The sequence below is a fragment of the Mesoplodon bidens genome (assembly GCF_964165515.1).
Source record: "Mesoplodon bidens genome assembly, chromosome: 10".
Lineage (NCBI taxonomy): Eukaryota > Metazoa > Chordata > Mammalia > Artiodactyla > Ziphiidae > Mesoplodon > Mesoplodon bidens.
In genome coordinates, this window is record NC_138172.1 from 11,657,632 (window position 1) to 11,681,938 (window position 24,307).

General features: G+C 38.7%; 1 protein-coding gene across 5 annotated transcripts in view; it reads left to right on the forward strand.

Annotated features, from left to right (window-relative positions):
- The window catches only part of LOC308623425 (uncharacterized protein), a 175,217-nt gene that overhangs the window by 44,719 nt on the left and 106,191 nt on the right, over positions 1-24,307 (forward strand). The gene's annotated exons all lie outside the window — the stretch shown is intronic.

Genomic DNA, 24,307 nt, shown 5'->3' on the forward strand with positions numbered 1-24,307 from the left:
TGGACTGTATGTAAAAACATTGCACATGTTAATTTACTTCTCACCACCACCTTATAGGGCAGGTATTAGCTCATTTTTGCATACATTTAACACATATTTATTGAGAACCACTGTGTACCAGGCACTGAACTAAGTCCTAGGAATATATAACGTGTCCTCTTGAGGAAATTGAGGCTCGGGAGGTTAAATTACCTGCCCCAGATTATATAGCCTGAGAGTAGATCTGGAACTAGACCCCAGGTTTGTTGGGCTCCAAAGCTTGTGCTCTTAATCACTGTAGTTACGGCTGCCTGGTAGGGTTGTCTGGGTTGCACACTGCTCAACTCCAGGGGGAGCCATTCACATTGCAGTCTGTGTGAAAACATCCTCTAGAGTTGTGCAAGGCAGCACTGAGCAGCTGCGCTGAGTAATCCTGACATTTTGTAGCACTCTCTGTTTTGTTTCTTCTTAGGGTACAGAGAACATAATTTTGCACAAGGAAGGACGAGATTTTTCTTTTCTGTGCTAGTGAGGCTCAACATTTCGGTGGTCTGATGCTGTGTGTTGGGAAGAGTGAGGCAGGCCCTTCCTAGCAGGAAGTTAGAGCCCACAGCCCCCTCCCTGTACGTACCCACACCTTTCTTGCCCAGATATCTATCACTTTTTGCCTATTGATGAAGTCTCACAATCTTTTTTATCACAGTTCACAGTAAGAAATACATTTTACATCATGACTAAACACGTACACACACATGCACCCTCGTGCACGCACACACACACACACACATCTGAAGCATATTTAAACATAGAGCCGCCAAGACTTGGCTGGGCTATAGTAATAAGCGACCACTCCCACACTCTGAGCAACGATTTCTCACTTAAAGAAAAACTTAAACCATTTAGGAAGAAGCCAACCCAATGTACTTCAGATGAAAACTTTACAAAATAGTATCTCTTTGATATATTCTTTCTGATATATTCTGGTCTTGTCTAGTAAATTTTAAAAAAATATTTTGATCTTACTGAATTGATTTTTTTAAATTTATTTATTTATTTATTTTTGGCTGTGTTGGGTCTTCGTTGCTGCGCACGGGCTTTGTTTGGTTGCAGCGAGCGGGGGCTACTCTTCATTGCAGTGTGCGGGCTGCTCATTGTGGTGGCTTCTCTTGTTGCGGAGCACAGGCTCTAGGCATGCAGGCTTCAGTAGTTGTGGCACATGGGCTCAGTAGTTGTGGCTCGCAGGCTCTAGAGCGCAGGCTCAGTAGTTGTGGCGCACGGGCTTCGTTGCTCCATGGCATGTGGGATCTTGCCAGGCCAGGGCTCGAACCCGTATTCCCCTGCACTGGCAGGCGGATTCTTAACCACTGTGCCACCAGGGAAGCCCCTGACTTGATTTTTCAATCCACCAATAAATCCCGATCTACAATTTGGAAATATGCTCTGCCCTAGAGATAGTGCGGGAATTTTGGCTTGTCCCCACCAGAAAAACGTCAACAGCATCTACACACTTGCAGATCTTCCTAAGGCACTTATAGAAATGTTAAATAAGACTGCAGATTCAGGATGAATTCAACGGTATAGATGTCTCCTTTCAGGACATCTTTGCTTTATGCTCAATTGTAGGAGTAAAATATTCAGAGTTTTGTCAGTATGTATCATGTTATGTGTTGGTGAGATGTAGTTCCTTCATCCAGTTGAGGAAGTTTTCTGCTGTTGCTAGTTTGCTGACAGAGACTATCATAAAAGGATGTTGAATTTGTCAGATACTTTTTCTGCATCCAACGAGATAATCATGTGGCTTTTCTCTTTCATTCTGTTAATATCATGAATTACAATATTTTTTTAGCGTTCAGTCAACCTTGAATTCCTGAGGTAAGCCTCTCTTGATCAATGTAGTATTTTTATTGTGAGATTTAATTAGCTAATAATATATATTAAGGATTTTCATGTCTATGATTGTGAAGGGTATTCATCTGTAGTTTTTCTTTTCTTGTAGTCTTTGTCAGCTTTTAGTATCAAAGTAATGCTGGCCTCATAAAACAGTTTGGGAAATATTCTATCTCTTTTCTGAAAGACCTTAAGTAGGACTGGTACCATTTCTTTCTTAAATATTAGGAGAAGCTACTTGTAGGCCTGGAGTTTTCTCTGGGGGAATGTTTTTGCCATGAATACATTTTAATAGATTTCAGCCTACTGAAAATTTTTATTTCTTCTTTTAACAGTTTTGGTAATTTTTGTTTTTCAAGAAATTTGTCTCTTTCATTTAAAGTTGTGAATATATTGGTATAGTGTTATCCTTTTAATGTTTATATAATCTATAGTGATAAACCCTTTTTACTTCTTTTAACATTTTTGTTAGTTTTTTTCTTTCTTTGTTTTTTCTTAATCATCTTGCCAAGAGGCTTATCAGTTGTATTAATCTTTACAAATATCCAATTTTGGATTTGCTGATTTTCTCTGCTGTCTGTTCATCTAATATTCCATCAATTTTCTCTCTTATTTTTCCTATTCCCTTTCTTCTGGTTATTTTATATTTAATTTGTTCTACTTTTTCTAGTTTCTTTTGATGCAAAGTAATATCACTGATTTTAAATCTTTCTTCTTATTATAAGTATTTAAAGCTAAAGAATTTCCTCTAAGCCCTGCTTTCACAGCATCCCACAATATTTGGTATTTGTATTTTCCTTATCATTCAGGTCAAAATATGTTGTATTAGTCTTTGTGATTTTTCTTTGATTCATGGGTTATTTAGAAGGGTAATGTTTAATTACCAAATATTTGTGAATTTTCCAGATAACTTTTTCCTTTTTCTTTTGAAATAATTTTAGAATCACAGGAAGTTACGAAAATAATATAGAGAAGTTTCATGTATCCTTTACCCAATTTCCCCCAATGGTAACAGCTTACATGACATGACACAATATTGAAACAAGGAAATAAGCATAGATACAATCTACAGAGAGTTTTCAGTTTTCACCAGTTTTACATGCACTCACTTATGTGTGTGTTTGAGTCTGTATGTGTAGAGTTCTATGCAGTTTTATCACGTCTGTTACACGTCTGTTATCACATCTGTGTAACAACCACCCCATCAAGATGCAAAACTGTCCTATCACTGTGAAGTCCCCTGTTGCTACCTCTTTATTGTCATACCTATTCCCTTCTCTTCTCCCATCTCTAATGTCTGGCAACCACTAAAATGTTCTTCATCTGTAGTATCATGTTAAGAATATTATTAAAATGGAATCATATATTATGTAACCTTTTGAAGTTGAATTTTTTTTCTGCTCAGCATAATTCTCTTGAGATCCATTCAAGTAGTTATGTGTATCAATAGTGTTTCTTTTTTATTGATGAGTAGTATTCCATGATGTAGATGTGCCACAGTTGTTTTAACTATTCATCCGTTCAAGGACATTTGAGTTCTTTTTGTTGTTGTTGTTGTTATTAGAAATAAACCTACCATGAACATTTTTCTACATGTTTTTATGTAGGCACAAAAAGCTTTCTTCTCTGGGGTAAATGCCCAGGAGTATAATTCCTGGTCATATACTAATATATGTTTGTTTGTTTTTTAAGAAAATGACAAACTATTAGCCAGAGTAGCTGTACTATTTTATGTTCCCAGTGGCAATGTTTGAGAGATCTAGTTTCTCTGTATCCCAACCAGTATTTGGTATTGTCACAAATTTTTTTTTTTTTTAGCTTGTCCTAATAGGTGTGTAACGCCAGGTATCTTTTTATATTGGTTTCTAATTTATTACCATTGGGTCAGAAGACATACTCTATTTTATTTTAGTTCTTTGACATTTGTTAAGATATCTTTCATTGCCCAGCATATAGTCTATGTTGATGAATATTCCCTGTGGGTTTGAAAAGAATGTGTATTCTGTAGTTCTTGGGTGCAATATTTTATCAAGTCATTTGGGTCAAATTGGTTGACAGTGCTGTTCAAATATATCTCTCTACTGATTTTTTTGTCCATTGTCCTACAATTACTGAAATAGGAGTATTAAAACCTCTCCAACTATGATTGTAGGTTTGTCCGTTTCTGTCAACTTCTGTTTTATACATTTTGGAACTCTATTCTTAGTTGCATACACATTTAGGATTGATAGGTCTTCTTGATGATTTTATTCCCTTGTCATTAAAATTTTTCCTCTTTCTTTTCAGTAATATTATTGTTTTGAAGTATGCTTTGTCTGATATTAATATACCCACACTTGCTTTTTTATACTTAGTGTTTGCATGATATATGTTTTTCTACCCTTATGCTTTCAACCTGTGTCTTTATAATTGAATTGTATGTTTGTAAACAGCATATTGTGGGATTTTGCTTTTATAGCAATCTGACAATCTCTGCCTTTTTATTGGAGTGTTTAAAATATTTATATTTGAGGTAATTATTAATATGGTTGGGTTTAAATCTCCCATCTTGGTATTTATTTTCTACTCATCCCATTTGTTCTTTGTTTCTGCTCCTCCTTTCCTGCCTCCTTTTGAATGTGTTGAATTTTTTAATCATTCCATTTTATCTCCTGTGTTTAAGTGCACTTCTTATTTATGTATTTATATTTTTAGCTTCACTGGATCTTCGTTGCTGCTCATGGGCTTTCTCTAGTTACGTCGAGTGGGGGCTACTGTTCGTTGCAGTGCGCAGGCTTCTCATTGCAGTGGCTTCTCTTGTTGTGGAGCACTGGTTCTAGGCACGCGGCCTTCAGTAGTTGCAGCACGCAGGCTCAGTAGTTGTGGCTCATGGGCTGTAGAGCGCAGGCTCAGTAGTTGTGGCGCACAGGCTTAGTTGCTCCGCGGCATGTAGGATCTTCCCAGACCAGGGCTCAAACCCGTGTCCCCTGCACTGGCAGGCGGATTCTTAACCACTGTGCCACCAGGGAAGCCCTAAGTACACTTCTTTATGGTATATTCTAGTAGCTGTTGTAGGGCAGTAGTTCTTAAACTTTACCTGCATTAGAAACTGCTGGAGGTCTTATTAAAACACAGATTTCTGGGCCATACCCCCATAGTTTCTTATTCTGTGATAGAGCTCAAAAATTTGCATGTGAGTTCTCAGATGCTGATGATATATATCTGGGAAGCATACTTTGGAAATCTCAGCTCTAGAGATTATGCTCTGTATCTTTAAGTTACCACAGTTTACCTTCAAATAATATGCTAAAAAATGCTACTATACAACTTGACAGATGTATAAGAACCTCACAACAATATAATTCTATTTATTCCTCCTCTTGACCTTTGTGCTCTTGTTATCTTACACTTTACATATGCTATAACTGTCACAATATTTTGGGTTTGTTTTTATTGTTTCTTGTTTGCTTTAAACAGTCAATAGTCTTTTAAAATGTTATTCATTCACAGATAGATATAGACGTAGACATATTACTTTGAAAAGGCCTTTGACATTTACCCATGTATGTATCCTATCTGATGCTCTTCACTTCTTCCTGCAGATCTGAGTTTCCTTCTGGTTTCCTTTCTGTTCATTCTGAAAAGTGAATGTTAGCTTTTCTTGAAGTGTTGGTCTGCTGTAGATGAATTCTCCCAAATTTTCTGCCTGAAAATGACTTTATTTCATTTTTACTTTTGAAGTATATTTGAAATATATTTTCACTGGATATGGAATTTGACAAGTGTTTTTCTTTTAGCATTTTAAAGAGGTTCTATTTTCTTCTGGCCTCCATTGATTCTACTGAAAAGTCACCTGTTCTTGGTATGTTAGCCGTAAATTTATGTCTTCTTTTCCCCTCTGGCTGCTTTGCAGATTTCCCACTTACTGTTGCTTTTCAGCAGTCTGGCTAGATTTATTTAGGTGTGGTTTTCTCTGTGTTTAGTCTGTGTGGCATGTGCTGAGTTTCTTGGTTTTGTGAGTTGATATTTTTCATTAGTTTGTATAAGTCTTAGGCAGTAAAACTTCAGTGATTTCTTCTGCCATGTTGCCCCCTTCTCTTATTTCTGGGATACCATTTACATGTATGTTGGGTTGTTTGAAATTAGTTCAAACATTGTCAGATGCTCAGTTTCCTTTGCTGTTGAGTCAGCTACTAAGCTTATATAATGAATTTATTTGTGATACTGTGTCTTTCATTTCCAGCATTCCCATGTGGTTCTTTTTTCTAGTTTCCACTACTCTGTTGAAATTCCCCATCTCTTCTTGCATTTTGCCTTCCTTTCCATGAAATTTTTTTTTTTTTTTTGAGGTACGCGGGCCTCTCACTGTTGTGGCCTCTCCCGTTGCAGAGCACAGGCTCCAGAGGCACAGGCTGAGTGGCCATGGCTCATGGGCCCATCCGCTCCGCGGCATGTGGGATCTTCCCGGACCGGGGCACGAACCCGTGTCCCCTGTGTTGGCAGGTGGACTCTCAACTACTGCGCCACCAGGGAAGCCCCCATGAGATCTTTTAATAGTTTTATATCATAGGAATTTTGTATTTTAATACCCCAGTTTGATAATTTCAACCTCTGAGCTATTTCTGGATCTGGTTCTACTGTTTCTTTCTTATATTAACCATGAGACACATTTGCTTCCTTTTCCATAGGTCTTGAATTTCTTATTGCATGGTGAATATTTCGTAGGAAAGAGAAGTAAAATACAAAGTAAATAATATATACCTCCAAAAAGAGCAAGCCTCTTCTTCCACGAGAGGCTGAGCCAATCTAACCTATACTTGATCTGGATCTGGGCTTAATTGTAGCTTTAATTAGACTCACTTGACTACTGCTTTCAAATGTTTTGAGGGTGAGGTAGGACTTCCCCTTCAGCAGGGGCTGGGATCTGAGCACTGGCAAGATTTTTGAGATGTGCCTATTCTTCAAAACCAAGCTAACAGGTTTCAGACCTGTGGGAGGTCTCTCCCTGCTCTACTGCCCAGCTGATAGCTTTTTGATTTCTCTTTGACCTTTGTCCCCTGCTTTCTGCACCCACTGGAGATCTCTTCCAGACTTTTTGCTCCTTGCAGGCCTTAGCAGCTCCCTAGACTCTGTGAAATGCCTCAAGGAGTCCTCCTCAGCCCTTCTTCCCTGCCCACAACTTTGGTGAACTACTTCCAACCCTGTGTGAGGGCTCCTAGGATAGTTTAGGTGGGTAGGTGCAGACTCACTTTGTGGCTACGGCTCCTCAGCCCAGAGGCAGCCATTACAAGTTTGGTGAAACTTCAGCTGAGTTCTCCTTATCCCCACCAATCACAAACTCTTCTTCCTTCTGCCATTCCACCGGAGGCAAAAGTGGCTCTGAGTCTCTTTTCTCTTATGGAGAGCTTGTCACTTTGAGTTTAGTTCATTTACATTTTTTGGTGCCCTCAGTTCTCTGATGGGTTTTAAAAGCCATTGATTATTTGAGGCTTCCCTGGCTTGTTTTGGTTGTTAGGGTGAGAATGACAGTCTCTTGCAACTCTGTACCTCTGACCTGTAAGCAGAAATTGCCCAGATAACTGCCTCTTATTAAAGATGAGAAGGTGTGTAGGGATCAGAAGGAAGAAACCAACTGGTAGTAACTGAAAATTTGAAAGATGAAACCAGCGCAGGGAGCCGACAAAATAGAGGATAGTAAAGGTTTGCACTCAGATCTGTCAAATAGGTGCTAAAGTGCTCATCACTCAGACACACACACACACACACACACACACACACACACACACACACACACACACACACACAGGCTAAGGCAAAGAAGAAGGAAGAGATGCTTTGGGCACCCAACAAGTGACATTTATTTCGAAGAAAGGACTTGCACCGAAGTCTGTTGTTTTCCTCTTTGGAGAACGTCCCCCTCCCTCCTATGTCTCTTAGGGCAGTGATTCTCACATTTCACTCTGCATACAAATCTCCTGAGCATCTTGTTAAAATTCAGATTCTCTCCTTCTAGATCTGGGGCTGGGCTTGAGATTCTGCATTTCTAACCAAGCTCCCAGATCATACTGATGATATATGAATAGCAAGGTCCTAGAGAATGTACACCTTCATTTGTGGGTGGGAATAAAAATGGAACTTAGAGTCATGCAAGGTGCAGAGAAAAGTGACATTTTAGTATTGAGGAAACCTTGTGAGAGGCAGGCTTCTTTGGATGGGGTTTTAAGTTTTTCTTGAAGTGGGCAGATGCCATGCTGGGAGCTAGGGTCAGAGGTGGTTCATTGCCATAAGAAACCAGGCTTTTTATACTTCTGGTCTCAGAACTGCCTAAGTTCATGGAGCACCAGCTCCATGGGGAGAGAAGGATGAGGAGAGGATATGGGGAGAGGGTTTGGGTAGCATTAGGGAACCCAGCCAAGTTTGGCTGAGTGGTGCCAGCAGTGACAACTGCAGAGAACACTCATTGAATGGTTATAAATTAGCACCTGAATCCCACCTCCCCTTCCAGTGACCAGGTTTGTTTGTTTATTTGCACCAGAAGAGACTCACCAATTGAAATTTTATAGCTCTGATATTAGCTATTGGTCCTACATTATATACAGAACTAATTCATGCATCATAAGAAGAGAGAATTAATTTTCCCTCATTTTCTGCACTTACCAATGCAGCGCTAATGTCAAACAAAGATGATTAGGGTCCAGACCACCTTTTAGGAAGAAAGCGTGGAGAAATCTGGAAAATAATGACAAACCAGCTGAAGATAAGGATTCAATTTAATAAAACTTTACCACGCACAGACATTCAGAGGGAGGTAGTCTGAGGTATGAGTAGCAACTAATTAAAGAAAATTTAAGGGGTTGTATTTATTTAACCAAAACATTTACAGTCAGCCCTCTGTGTCTGTGGGTTCCACATCTGCAGTTTCAACCCCACCACCCAAAAAGAATTCCAGAAAGTTTCAAAAAGCAAAACTTGAATTTGCCCCTCACTTGCCACTGTTTACATAGCATTTACATTGTATTTGGTGTCATAAGTAATCTAGAGATGATTTAAAGTTTACAAGAAGATGTGCATAAGTTATATGCAAATACTACACCATTTTATGTAAGGGACTTGAGCATCCTCAGATTTTAGTATCTGTGGGGGTGGGAGGTGTCCTAGAACCAATCCCAAGCAGCTTCTGAGGGAGGATTGTACTGAGAGTTTTCTATGTACCAGACATATGCTATGTGAACAAAATTCTCATGATTGGACTCTCAAGAAGCTTACAGTTCTCATGGATGATTTTATTACTTTGAAGCATATAAGAAACTTGAACTAGGCTAAGTGAATATTGCATACATTTCCCTAGGTCAACTGTTTAATGAGTAGATAAGAATTATTCAAAATTGTCATGCTTTTTTTTCCCCCTACAAATGGGCATTTTAACTGGAAAGTAATTTGTTCTCTTAAGTACTTAAGCCAAGTTTTTTCAGACATCACTCACACTATTTGTTTTCTTGAGTAGGGCCCTTTCTTTTCTCCCATGGCAGGGACAAATTTGAGGCTGACCAGTAGCCAATTATCACAGTGTTCTAGAAGGGTAAGACTTTCACTAAATGGGGATTGATAAATGAGGCTACGAGGTCCGAGAAAGCTGGATAATATTGTTAGAGGTTAGAGCCAGTACTTTGGTGCAGTGAGACTGACATGGATGAAAGTCTCTTGCGCATTCCTTAAAGCCTTAGTTTGCTCATCTGTAAAATGGGGTAATGATAGTAGCTACCTCATAGGGTCGTTCTGAGGATCAAATTAGATTAGTGTTTAAAATCCTGATGACAGTGCCTGGCACATAGTAATGACTCTGTTAATATCTGTTGACACCGTGTATTTTTCTTGGTAGCGTGCCAGTAATAAGTTAGCATATCTAAGCCTTTAGGCCCATAGATGTAATTTGGATATTAGTAGTACAATCATTTTCTCTGCAAAACATACTGAAGGTGACCTCAGATTCTAAGACTGGGTGTGTGTTATATACAAACTGTTGATTGCTCTTTGGACCAGCAAGTAGGGAAACAATTTCAGAGTCCTGAGCTTCTTGCCCAGAAAAAGACAACATTGACCTATGTCACCCTTCCCCAGCACAGTTATGTTGTCCAGAATAACCCAATAGACTTTTCTTTTAAATAAATAGATAAAATCTTAAGTTTTAGATTTTAAAGTATATTAAAAGATAAATAGGTGATTCTGAGGAATGTGAATGAATGTTTATAAGGATTGTGATGACTAGAAAAAAATTAGACCCATTTTTAAACTATCTTCCCTTAGAATCTAAGAAAAGTCATGGAAATTTTTAGGATAAACCTGTATAAGTTCATCCCACAAAGAATCATGCAGTTCCATGGAGGTGTTCAGAGCTCTGTGGTTTTGTCTACATGGTGCTGAAACTTTTGAACAATTCAAACAATGGCCCAGTATTTTTTTTAAAAATTAAATAAAATAAAAGGTCTTTGATGGATAAGCCTGGTTAGTTACAACATCTGATCTGGTAGCCAACTGTGCATATGGACTTTGCCTGGATGTAGCTTTCAATAAAGTTTAGCAGTAACAGGAATTTGTGATAAGAGTAGCAAAGAAAGGTAGGCGTGTGTTTAATAAAGCTCCACATCACAATGGACTAAAAAAATAGAGTATGAAACCAGGACCATTCAGATTATAAAATGTAGTTAACCGTTGATTACATACAGGAGATGATATATTCATTCATTCAGCAAAGATTTATTGAATGTTGTATTAATCTGCTTGGACTGCCATAATAAAATACTATAGATTGGGTGACTTAAACAAGAGAAATTTATTTTCTCACAGTTCTGGAGGCTGGAAGGCCAAGATCAGGAAGCCAGCATGGTTGGTTCCTGGTGTGAGCTCTCTTCCTGGCCTTCAGATAGGTGCCTTCTTACTGTGTCCTCACATGGCAGAGAGAGAAAGACAAAGAGAGAGAGAGTTAGTTCTCTGGTGTCTCTTCATATAAGGGCACTAATCCCATCATGAGGGCCCCACCCTCATGTCCTCATCTAAACACTAATTACCTTCTAAAGTACCACCTCCAAATACCATCACATTGGGGGTTACAGCTTCAACATATGAATTTGGGAAGGACACAATTTAACCCATAGCAAGCACCTTCCTATGTTTCGTACTGGAAATACAAATATGATCTCTATGTTCCTGGAAGGAGGAAACAGACTATAAGTTAAACAAAGAAAGTCAGTTAATTTCTGAATATGATGACTGCCATGAAGGAAATGAACAAGGCTCCTAGAAAATGGGGCAAGAGATGAGGAGGCCACTGGCCCTTCTGATGATGGAATGTTTAGGCTGAGACCTAAGGAATGAGAGGGAGCCAGCCATCAGAGACTAGCCAGGAGAAGGGCATTCAACAGAAGGGACTGCAAGGGCAAAGGCCCTGAGATGGGAAGGGGCTTGCCATGTTCTAGGACCAGTTACAAGACCATTGTGCTTTGAGGGTCATGACTGAAGGATGAGTGACACGAGAAGAGGTTGAATTGGTAGCCAAGGGCCAGATTATCTGCAGTTTATTTAATAGTAATACCTAGGTGTTTTTTGGTACCTTGGCACTTGTTATGAATTAAACTCAATCATCTACAATACTGTAGAATTTTGTTTGATAATTCGGCTTCCTCAATTCACTTTGCCTAGAGGGATACCCCTTGAAACCAAACCGAACACCTATGGTAATTTAGGAAGATTCAAGATGTGCAGTGCCATCACCAGCATGGGACAAGTTAAGCCAACTCAATTACCTGAGGCAGTTTTTGTTATTGTATTAATACCAGATTCTTAGAACATCTGATACCACACTGAAATCACCTGAGGATAAACAGCCATGCAAAATGGTGTGACCAATTAAAAACTATCCTTCTTGGATGGGAAACCAACCCTTATGAGTTAAGGTGCAATGTGCCTCGTCAGAACCGAGTCAGCAAAGTAGCCCACGTGGGATTAAAACCCATGCTGTTTGCCCCCTTCCATAAACAAGTCAACTCAAACTCAAAGGGCATATTTCCCTCCTCATTTGGCACAAGAGATTTTTTTGTCCTGGCACAAGAGCCCAAAGAGGTCCTTGTACACAGCCTTGATGTTATGCCAGCTACATTTTTGAGAGGTAGAAAAGATTTGCTTCGTGGGCTTTTGGTAAATTCATACTTTCACCCAATACCACCCATTGTTCAGGAGTAGAATCCAAGTTTCTTCTCACGCGGAAAGGTGCTTCCTTTCTCTCTGCTTCTATGTGTTGCTGCGAAAGTGTCCCTGAAAAATATGCAAAGATAAAATGCAAGAGCAGCATATAAAATGGACAACTTTTTGGGCTTCCCTGGTGGTGCAGTGGTTGAGAGTCTGCCTGCCGATGCAAGGGACACGGGTTCGTGCCCCGGTCCGGGAAGATCCCATATGCCACTGAGCGGCTAGGCCCGTGAGCCATGGCCACTGAGCCTGCGCGTCCAGAGCCTATGCTCCGTAACGGGAGAGGCCACAACAGTGAGAGGCCCGTGTACCGCAAAAAAAAAAAAAAAAAAAAAGGCCAACTTTTGATCTCCACTGTTTGCAGTTTGGAGGGTAAGGTTTAGTGACTTTTAAGGGCTGGGTATGTTGCATGTTTCCTCAGTGATTCAACCGTGTGATTACAGAAGGTATTGAATTTGTTACTAGCATCGTAAGTGCTAGATGAAATGTTTAGTCACAGAGGGAAAATGTATATTGTTACTTAAAAGAGTTTGATCTCATAAAATGCAAATACTGAAAAGAGAAGGAATATTAGAAAATTTATGAGGGGCAAGACAAAGTGATCATTTCATGTGACAACACAGGCATAGCCCCCATTGACACCAATGAGTCAGATTAGGTCCTGAGAAGCACAGTGGTTCTTTCAGTTTTCTTGACCTGGAGTGTGAAAATCCTAATGGCACCCTCTCAGGAAACCCGAATTCTTGCCCAGGGAATATATATCGATATTTAGTAAATGCAATAACTTTTAATTATACAGATATGTGCTTTCTGCTTCTTAGTTCTTCCATGAACTGGACTATAATGTAGAACTATCTACTATCACTTGCTTGTATTAGAGTCTAATTAGATTGATAACCAAGCAAAACTTTGTTACCTGATATTTCAGCATGACATTTGACAAGCTATATATATTACTACATTTATTTGGATTGGGTTTCCCCCGAAGTTTTTTTTACTTAAAACAAACCAAAAAAAAAAAAAAGGGTATAAGAATTATAGTGACATTGAATTCACGAGTATCCTAAGTGCATCTGAGTGTATGCCACTGTGAAACTTTCAAGATGATTGTTTTCATGGATTTAAAGAAACAGGAAGAAAGAAAATGGGAGAGGGAAAGAAAGTGAGTTTGTAGAATGTACACACTTTCTTGAACAAACAATTTGTTCTCAGGCTCTCTGCCCCAACCAGCTTTAGTCATTAGCTGTAAGATCAAACAGGGCTTTATCCTGGGAGGGACATTGAGGAGAGTGTACAAATGGAAAACAGCAAAGACCTAAGCAGAACATCTGGCTCAGAAGAGAGACTCTAAAAAGAAGGCAGGGGCCTCTATCTGATTCATATGTTCATACATTCATTTATTCACTCATTCATTCAATTTATTGAGCCCCAGACATTGTCCTAGTCATTAAGGAATCACTTATCGACTTTCTCTTCATCTGCTGTTTTCAAGAATGAAAGAAACAGAGCAACCAGTGATTTCCGGTGTGTGGAACAGACCAGTTCCATTTGCACTTCCTTTCCCTGGACCAGCTCAAAGGGGCAGCCTGGCTCTGCTCAGAACACCATCTGGGTTCCGGTGCCCTTGGCCAGCCCTCCACAGAAGGCTCTGCCTCTAGGGCAGGGCCAGGAAAAGACTCCACAGCCCCTAAGCTGAGCCAGAGTCACTATAGAACATGTGGAAGAAGGTCCAGAAATGTTTTTGTCATCTTTAAAATGATGACCCCTGACTAGATACTGCAAATGAGGATTGGCCAGAGAACATTTCCCTAATCGTGTTTATGGCAGAGTTCTTTCAGTGGTCGTATCGGGCATTCTTTCTGGTGTGGGGCTCGGGTTAGGCAGTAAGGCACCTAGGATGTGAAACTGAGGGAGGTGCTCACTCTTGGGTTGTGCAAGTGCTTTTGCACAGGTGGGGGCTTTCTTTCTTTTTTTTTTTTTAATTGAAGTCTAGTTGATTTACAATGTTGTGCTAATTTCTGCTGTACAGCAAAGTGACTCGGTTATACACATACATACGTTCTTTTTTTTAAATAATTCTTTTCCACTATGGTTTTTCCCCAGGATATTGGGTATAGTTCCCTGTGCTGTACAGTAGGACCTTGTTGTTTACCCATTCTAAATCTAATAGTTTCTATCCTAACCCCAAACTCCCAGTGCATCCCTCCCCCTCCTCTCCTCCCCCTTGGCAACCACAGGTCTGTTCTCTATGTCTGTGATTTGTTTCTGTCTTATAGATAGGTTCATTTGTGCCATATTTTATTTTATTTTTTTAAATTTATTTATTTATTTATTTATTTATGGCTGAGTTGGGTCTTCGTTGCTGCACGTGAACTGTCTCTCGTTGCGGTGAGCGGAGGCTGCTCTTCATTGCAGTGCGCGGGCTTCTCATTGCGGCAGCTTCTCTTGTTGCAGAGCACGGGGTCTAGGTACGTGGGCTTCAGTAGTTGTAGCACTGGGCTTAGTAGTTGTGGCACACGGGATTGGTTGCTCCGTGGCATGTGGGATCTTCCCCGACCAGGGCTCAAACCCACGTGCCCTCCGTTGGCAGGCGGATTCTTAACCACTGCACCACCAGGGAAGTCCGTGTGCCATATTTTAGATGCCACATATAAGTGATATTATATGGTGTTTGTGTTCCTCTTTCTGACTTACTTCACTTAGTATGATAATCTCTAGTTGCATCCATATTGCTGCAAGTGGCATTCTTTCTTTCTTTTTTATGGCTGAATAGTATTCCACTGTATATATGTACCACATCTTCTTTATCCATTCGTCTGCCAGTGGACATTTAGGTTGTTTCCATGTCTTGGCTATTGTGAATAGTGCTGCTACGAACATAGGGGTGCATGTATCTTTTTGAATTCTAGTTTTGTCCGGGTATATGCCCAGTAGTGGGATTGCTGAATCATATGGTAAATCTATTTCTAGTTTTCTGAGGAACCTTCATGCTGTTTTCCACAGTGGCTGCACCTACTTACATTACAGGTAGGGGCTTTCTTAAATGTTGTGCCCTAGGTCTCTCACTCACTTCACACTAGTTCCAGCCCTGCAATTAATTCTTTTTTTACTCCCCTCACCCCTTCCTCCAAAGAATCTACTGTCAAAGAAATTTGGAAAATATTGCTTATCATATATGGTATATTCTTCATTTCCCTATCTGCATCTTTTGATTTATACACAGTACACAATACTCTATTATGGGCTCTGAGTACTCCTGCAGAAAAGAAATCCTGTAATCCTACTGAGCCCTGCATTTCCCAGATGTATTTGACTGTAGAATTATTTTCTTTTTTAAGAAAAACTTATTAGTATCTCATGGGACATTCAGGAAAGTTGGTTAAAAACTACCTCAGAATGGTTGCATATGGAACATACTCACTATTTTGAAAACTTTTTTTGCTGAATAATAGCTGTGTTCTATTTTGGGTTTGGGTTCATTTGCAAGTTGCATGAAACCCTCCAGCCTCTGAATAAGGAAAGGGTTAGAATGTTCATTCATACCTTCCAACTCCCAGACGAACAGTTCATTGATTCAACCAACATTGATAAGACACCTACTATGTGCTAGGAATACAAAGGTGAGTGAAATGGTTTTCCTTACCCGTAGGGGGCAGAGGAGGAGCAGAGACTTACACAACTACAGGTCCAAGTACTATTGCTGTAAAAGTGCAACACAAATAAGTAAAGTAGCTCACAAAAATATCCTTTTATGATTTTACCTCCAGACCAAATGAACTGCTTCTAAGGAGAGAGCTATTTATGATATTTTTCAATTTTTCCTATAACATCTAGCAGGGAACTAGGTACATAAGGGGTGCTCGATAAATATTTGTCAAATAAGTAATAGTTGAGGAAACATCTTGGAACTTAATTGATATATATTAGATTATAATATCTATTAAGGATCACTTACAAACACACTTTAAGAACTCAAACCAAAGGTTGTACTAACCCTTCTAAGTTTCATTTCCCCATCTGTCAAATAAGGATAATAGTACTAATTTCAGGGGGTTCTTGAGAGGATTAAATGAGAATTACCAAAAGCAGCTATTATATTCCCTGGCATGCAACAATTTGGCCAATAAACTACAGTTATTATGATTACAACACACTGCGATTTTTATCCAGAAAGTTACCATAACTGGCACACTTTGATTTGGCAAAAAGCTCACCTAGAGCTTTATGTGGCCCCATCAGCACTGTCCCCCTGCTGAGAACATATGGTTTTGAAAGGTTGTTGTGAACGCATGCAGGTCAAGAGCCCTACGTAAGGCTGTACATACACACACTACAACACACCCAGCACACACTCACACTCCTCCGTCTCCCCACATCTAGCTCCACCACAAGGCACCTGCAGCAGCTTCCTAAATGGCTGATTTCCCCAATTGCCAACGTGAACTTGTTGTGAAATAGTCAGGCTGAGTCCTCCCTCTGAAGGCAGTTTTGAGACACAAAGCAGGCATGATAACTAGAAGAGAGACCCCGCGAGCACCCATGAGCAAGGCCCCACCGCACGTCCCTTCTGGTTAGCTTTAGATTCCTCAGCTGACTCTCTGCAGTGTCTGCTTTGGACGCCTCACTGATTTCTGCTGCCTTCGCCCCTGCTAATCTAAATTCCCCCTGAGAAAAAGATCTGAGCCGCATTCACCTGGATTTTCCTGGCTCCCCCTGCAGTGTTTTCTAGACTGGAATAGGCGTTGGGTGACTTGTTAAATACACAGAGTATCTCCAAAATCTCTAGGCATGGGCCCCACAGAGCCGTGTTGATAAGCCTTTTGGGGGAGTTCTTGGCAATCAGGGTGGTGTTTGGGCCCTGCCGTCCCACAGCGCTGCATTCCACATCTGCTCACGGTTGGTCTTCTATGTTTATTGAAAGAATGAATGACCTATGAGAGGGTAGGAATTCAGCAAATAAGAAGGCGTTTTGCAGAGGAGTGTGTTTGTGTGCTCACGTGTACCCACATGCATATGTGCCGCGTGATCTATAAAATAGAACTCAGTCTGTGGCATAAGATGCTGCCTGTATAGTAATCCCCCCTTATCCTTAGGGGACACATCCCATGACCCCCAATGGATACCTGAAACCACAGATACATAGGTACCAAACCCTATATAAACTGTTTTTTTCCTATACATATATACATGTGATAATGTTTAATTTATAAATTAGGCACAGTAAGAGATTAACAACAATAACTAAAAATAAAACAGAACAATTATAACAATATACTGTAATAAACATGGTGTGAAGGTGGTTTCTTTCTCTCTCTCAAAATATCTTATTGTACAAATTTAAAGCCTTTTCCAACTTAACTAAGCATTTATCATGCGCTGTGGCTGTAACTTTTGCAGTTTGAGGTTTGAGAGCCAAACTAGCATGAATTTATTTTTCCTTCTTCACAGTTTCACCAATAGAAGAGTCATTCTTACCGTAGATCTTAGCAACCTCAGCAGATGATTTCTCTTCCTTTCCTCATTAAGTGGGGGAACTTTCACCTTTTCACTTAAAGGAAGAACTTTGTGGCGTCTCTTTGGCATTATCTGAATTGCCAGCGTCATTACTTCTGTGCTTTGGGGCCATTATTAAGGAAGATAAGGGTCACTTGAACACAAGCACTGTGATACCGCGACAGTAGATCTGATAACTCAGAGGCCTACTAAGTGGCTGACAGGCAAGATACGCTGGACAAAGGGATGGCTCGTGTCCTGGGAGAGATATCACGAGATGGGGCGAGATGGCGTGAGATTTCATCACGCTACTCAGAAGGGCATGTGATTTAAAACGTATGAATTGTTGGGAAGTCCCTGGCGGTCCACTGGTTAGGATTCGGTGCTTTCACCGCTGTGGCCTGGGTTCGATACCTGGTCAGAGAACTAAGATCCCGCAAGCCACATGGTGAAACAAAAACAAAAACAAAACAAGAAACAACCCCCCCCCCCAAACTTATGAATTGTTTACTTTGGGAATTTACCGCTTAATATTTTCAGACTGCGGTTGACCGAGGGTAACTGAAACAGTGGAAAACAAAACCGAGGGTAAGGTGAGGCAACTATAAATCAGGACCAGGTGACCCAGGTGTCACAAGGTCCACGAGGGAATAGTAATCACGGAGCTGCTGTGAGTTGAACGATGCCAAAACAAAGCCAGCACCTCACTCTGTAGCACAGCACAGCAACTGAGCGCGGTAGTCTCGACTCTTTTTGTTGTAGGAACAGACAGCTCCAGATTTTCATTATCCTGTCCAAAGGAACCCAGAGGAAGGTGAGCATCCATTAACAAAATATCAGGATAGGAGCCTGATGGACCCAGCTTACGTCACATACCCTTCCCTGGGCTAATCTCTGTGGCCACGAGTCTGGGGTCTATTTTGGCCAGTCTTGGATTACTTATTGATCCTTTGGCTAGGGAACAGGGTCCCATGATTGGCATCTCCAACAGAAGTACGTGGAGTGGGAATCACAGTTCCTTGAAGGAATAGTAGCTACTGCCAGAAGAACTGGAAGAGATGGCTGTGGAGGTGAAACACAGGTTAACTCCCAGCAGTGACCTTGACCTATTCTAATGAACTGAGGCATCCAGCCAGCCCCAAAGGGATGCATCCTATCCCCCCCGACCAAGCTCCTTGAACCTCCCCATTGAAGGACTGTTCACCTTGAAGTGACCTTGAAGGTAGTGTTTATTTCCTGGGGGTCTAGGGTCATAGCTCAAAGCAAGCATGGTCAGTCTAAACATCTTTTGGAAGTCTCCTGTTTGAAACGAAAAATATTTTGTGACTTGTATTGAATCCATTTAATTTAGAAATAATGTTTTTTCCCAAATTTTTATTTTGAACCTACAGAAAAGTTAAAAAAAAATAGTACAATCAACACCCATTTTCATCAGATTTGTTAACATTTTACCACATCCACTTTATTTCTTTCTGTCTCTTCACACATACCTATGGAAAGATACACACAAAAGAAGCTAAAGATATTTCCCTTTTCTTCCCCTCTAAACCAGTTAAGAGTTAGTTGCAGGTACAATGACACTTCATCCCTAAGTACTTAAGGTTATACCTCCAAGAACAGAAACATTCTCTTATGTAACCGCAATTTAATTATTATACTCAAGAAATTTGACATTGATGCAACAATATTATCTAACATATAGCTCATATTCAAATTTCCCCAAGTATATCAATAATGTCCTTTAAAGTGTTTGTTTTTTTTTCCTTCCCCTGCTCTGGGATCCAGTCAAGGATGACACATTGCATTTGGTTTTCTTATTTCTTTAGTCTCCTCTTTTTGTCTTTCGTGCCATTGATATTTTTGGAGCCCAAGTTCCAGTTGCCAAACGTCCCTTAATTTGGAACTCTCTGATTCTTTCCTTATGATGAGATTCAACATTTTTGGAAGGAATACTATGTACTTCTCAGTGCATCCCCTGAGGGACACATGATATCGGTGTGTGCAATTATTGGCGGTGTTCACTTTGATCACTTGGTTAATATGGTGCCTGCTGAGTCCACCATTATAACAGTACATTTCCCCTGTATAATTAATAAGGAATTCACATGAGATCACGTAAATGTCCTGTTTTCCAGCAGCCTTCTACACTATGGTGACTTTTGTCTGAATCATTTATTCCTCTGGTGATTATAAAATGTTGATTTTTCTATTTCTATCATTTCTTCTTACATTTTTGAGTTGGTATTATTCTATCTTTTAAAAAACCTTTCCCTCTACGTAACACTTATTTTTTATTTTTAGTAACAATAGGGACTTGTGGATTTTTGAAAATTTAATGTGTTATAATCCCTTCTTGTCTTTATGCGTTTTGATGCTCATATTGTCTGAAGTTTGGCCAGAGAAGGTTCCTTCACACCACCTCCTCTGTTCTTTTGAGATAGCTACATCAGTTTTTGAGAGTGTTCTTAATGTCTGGCAGAAGATATTCCAGACTGACCTTGTACTTTCTCTGTCTCAGCCCTGGAATCAGCCATTTCTCCAAAGGGCGCTGATTCTTTTTCACGAAGGATGGTATTTAGCAACCAAGGCATAGGTAGTGGGTGTACTCATTACTATTGGTATGACACTGCTGCCGTGCTATCAGAGACAGGGAATACATCTATGTATATACATGCACACACACACATATACCCACACATATCTGTAGTTATTTCTACATCTGTCTATACATATTAAAAGCTATGAGTTCACACTGATAGCTCCAATTCCAGTCAAACAGCCCAGGATTCATTCTGTCCTTCTCCCTTTCCATATTTGCAACTCCATTCCTCAACAATAAGAAACCATATGGGGGATAAAATTTAATTTTGCAAACATTGTGTTATATGCATAGAATGGAATTGTACTCAGTAATAAGCAGAAATGAGCTAATGCTCAACATGGATTAATGAATGAATCAAAAAAATTACAGCAGAAACTAACACAACATTGTAAAGCAATTATATTCCAATAAAGTTGTTAAAAAAATTACATTGTGCAAAAGAATCAGACACATATACAAAATAGATACACATAATGTATATTCCATTTACACAAAGTCCAAGAACAAGCAAAGCTAATCTATGGTGATAGAAATCAGAAAGTGGTTGCCTCTGGAGCGGGTGGGAGGACTGGCTGGAAAGGAACACAAGGGGATTTTCTGGAGTGATAGAAACATTCTAGATCTTGTTCTGAGTGGTGTGTACACAGATGTATTCAATTGTCAAAATTCATTGAACTGAACACCTTATATCTGTGCATTTTACTGTATGTAAATTCCTTCATTAAAAAAGGAAGATATAAAAATATGCAAAATGCTCTTGAACAAATGAAAAGATTAAATTTCATTCATAATAAGAGGATGCAAATTAAAACTTCCCTGAGATACCACTTTCATTTATCTAAGTGGCAAACATTCAAAACCTTGACAAGACACACTGTTGGTGAGCCCATGAGAAAATAAGCAATAATATCTAAAAATATCTAAATATCTAAAAATAACTATATTTCCTCTCTGCCCCATCAATCTCACTTCTGGGTATTTATCCTGAATATATATAGTCTAATGCTAAATTTCCATATATGCTTGGGTCTGTTTCTGGACTTCCTATTTTTTCTGCTAGTCTGTCTAAATTATGCTCCAATATCACACAGCTTTAATTGTAGAGGTTTTATAGTATGTTTCAATGCTATTAGAGCTAGTCTTCCCTCCTTGCCTTTATTTTTCAATTTTTCTACCTATCCTTGTGCACTTTATTTTTAAAAATATATATGAAGTTTAGAATCAATTTGTCCAGTGCCAGAAACAAAAACTTACTAGTATTTTTTTGGAATTGCATTACATTTATAATTTAGGGGTAGGTGACATCTTTATGATGGGTGATACTTCCCAAAAGCAAGAAATGTCTTTCCATGAAGTATACTTTTACATGTTTCAGGAATGCTCATATGGGATTTCTTCATATAACTTTTACACATTTCTTGTTAATATCTAAATATTTTACCTTTGTTGTTGTTGCTATTGTAAATCGGGTTTTGTTTTTGTTACGCCTTTTAGCTGGTCATTGTTTGTGTATATGTACCTGTTGATTTCTGTAGGTTAATTTTATATCCTGCTATATTATTGAACTGCTTTTTTTATTTAAGTTAGTTTTATCTTTGGACCACTTGGCTTTTGCAAGTATAATATCATGTCATCTGCAAATATAGTTTCACTTCTCAGTTTCCAATTTTTATAATTCAATTTGCTTCCTCCTGTCTAATTGCATTGGCTGATACCTCACATATGGTGTTAAACATGTAGTAGTAGAGATAGTTGGCATCCTTGCCATATACCTGACTTTAGTGGGAATGTCTCTAGTGCTTCCCAATTAAATAGAAAGCTGGCTTTTAGACTTAGGTATTTTTTTTATTGTGTTAAGGAGATATCCATCTTCCTATTTTATTTAGCATTGGAATGAGTGTTGAATTTTATCAAAAGCCTTTTCAGCATTTACTGAAAACAATCATACAAATGTTCTTCTTATATTAATATGGTGAATTATATTAAAGGATTTCTTAATATCAAACTATTCTTGCACTCCTCATATAAATTCCACTCAATCATGCTATTGGATCCTGTTTGCTAATGTTTTATTTATGTGGGGTTTTTTTGGTATCAATATTCGTGAGACTGATCTTTAAGTTTGTGTATATGCTATACTTATTAGGTTTAAGTAGGAATGTTAATCTTGCTTTATACAAAAGTTAAACATTTTTGTTTTCTATGCTATGAAATAATTCACATAGCATTGTGATTACTCCAATTTTCAAGATTTGGTAGAATTCCTCTCTGAAACTATCTGAATGTGATGATTTTTTTATGGGGTAGTTCTTTAAAATGTCCTTAAAAATTTTAATGGAAATATGTCTGCTTAAGAATTTTCTTTCTACTGGGGTCAGTTTTGTAAAATTGTATTCCTAGAAAGTTATTCATTTAATCTAAGTTTTCAAATTTGTTTGTGTAGGATTGTGCAATGTAGTCTTCCATGATTTTTTAAATTTCCTTCATGTTAAGACATTTCTCACTTTCCTTTTTTCTATATTTATGCTTTTTTCTTTACATTAGCCAGTGTGCCCCTCACCCCCAAGGAACCATTTTAATCTATTAATTAGTTCTCTTATTTTTCTGGGATTTTAATTTCTGCTTTAATATGTATTACTACTTTCCTTACGTTATTTGGTTGACTTTGTTTTTCTAGCTTTTTGAGTTAGGGTGTCATTCACTTGTTTTCCTTCTTTTATCTTTATGGATATAAGTATTTGAGGTTATGAACTTCCCTTTGATCACTGCTCTAATGTCTGCCATAAATTCTCATATATAGTGCTTTATTTTTTTAAGAAATACTCCTGTTGTGGTTTTCATTTCCACTTTCACCTGACTGTTTTTTAATCGAGATTGTTTTAATTTTCACCTGTAAAGGCCTTTAAAATATTTTGTCATTTCACTGTATTGTGATAAGAATTATAAAGTCCTCATCAGTTAAAATTTTTTCTCCGAAAATATTAAACTAAAATTGACACGGGGAAGATGAGATGTGTTCACCTGGTAGTGTCTTGTTGCCCTGGCATACAACCACACATCCCTGACAGCATGTTTAGTAATTTTTGATCATAGTTTTAAAGGGCAGAATCAGTTCTTCTTGTAGGTATTCAAGTATTATTTCCTTATCAATATAATGATAGTATTTGATTAAAGTAGTCTGGATACATCAAACCATATTGGTTCACTAGAATATCAACCTAAAATTATGTATATGCACTCAGTTCTCCTGTGGTTCAAAAATTTTATGATAATTAAATTCCTCCCTTTTTTTCAGTCCCCTGGCAATTATATGATTTCATGCAGTCTTTGTTTTACTGTATGCTCAAGGTTACCTAATAGGTTATCAGCCTGCATTAAGAACAAGGTGATGGCTGTAATCACCACAACCTAGTAAAGATCTAACAGTTAATAAGTGTTCAAGAAATAATTTTTAAGTTGATGAGAGAGTAAATGAATATTTATTCATATAGATTATAACTTAAATTATGATTACATATAGAACATATAGATTATATGTTCATATATGCATATGTTACATGATATATTACATATGAATATAATATATAGAACATATAGATTATAATTCACTTACTTTTGCAAAATAACATCACTCTGATAGATCTTCAAGTAGTTAAGTATGGATGTTTTCATCTTACTACTAATACCCCTTTTGTGTCATACTCATCATCTAAGTTTAATGGGTTGTGCTTTATAGCTTAAGTACAGTGTGTTAGAAATTGCATTTTCAAGGGTGGGTGTCAGGAGACCTAGAGTTTCCCAGGCTAATGGAAAGGAGATAATTCCTCAGGCTGTCTTAAAATAATAAATCATACAGTCTTTTAGTTGATGGTACAAAAAAAAGAACTCTTAAAGGGATTGATGATGGAAAGGATGGCTTTACAAGTCACCGAGTCTTTTCTGAGGGTCTCTAGATGGAATGTGCAATGGAGCACAGCTTTAATAATCAAAACTCTGAGAGTTGTGTGGTTGTCTGTTACATTTGGTAGCCTCCAGTGAACCATGCCTCCTGGTGTGAAAATTCCAGGGCTAAACCTTAGAAGCCTTGTCAACGTCCGCTTTTCATTCTTGGAACCAGCCACTGTG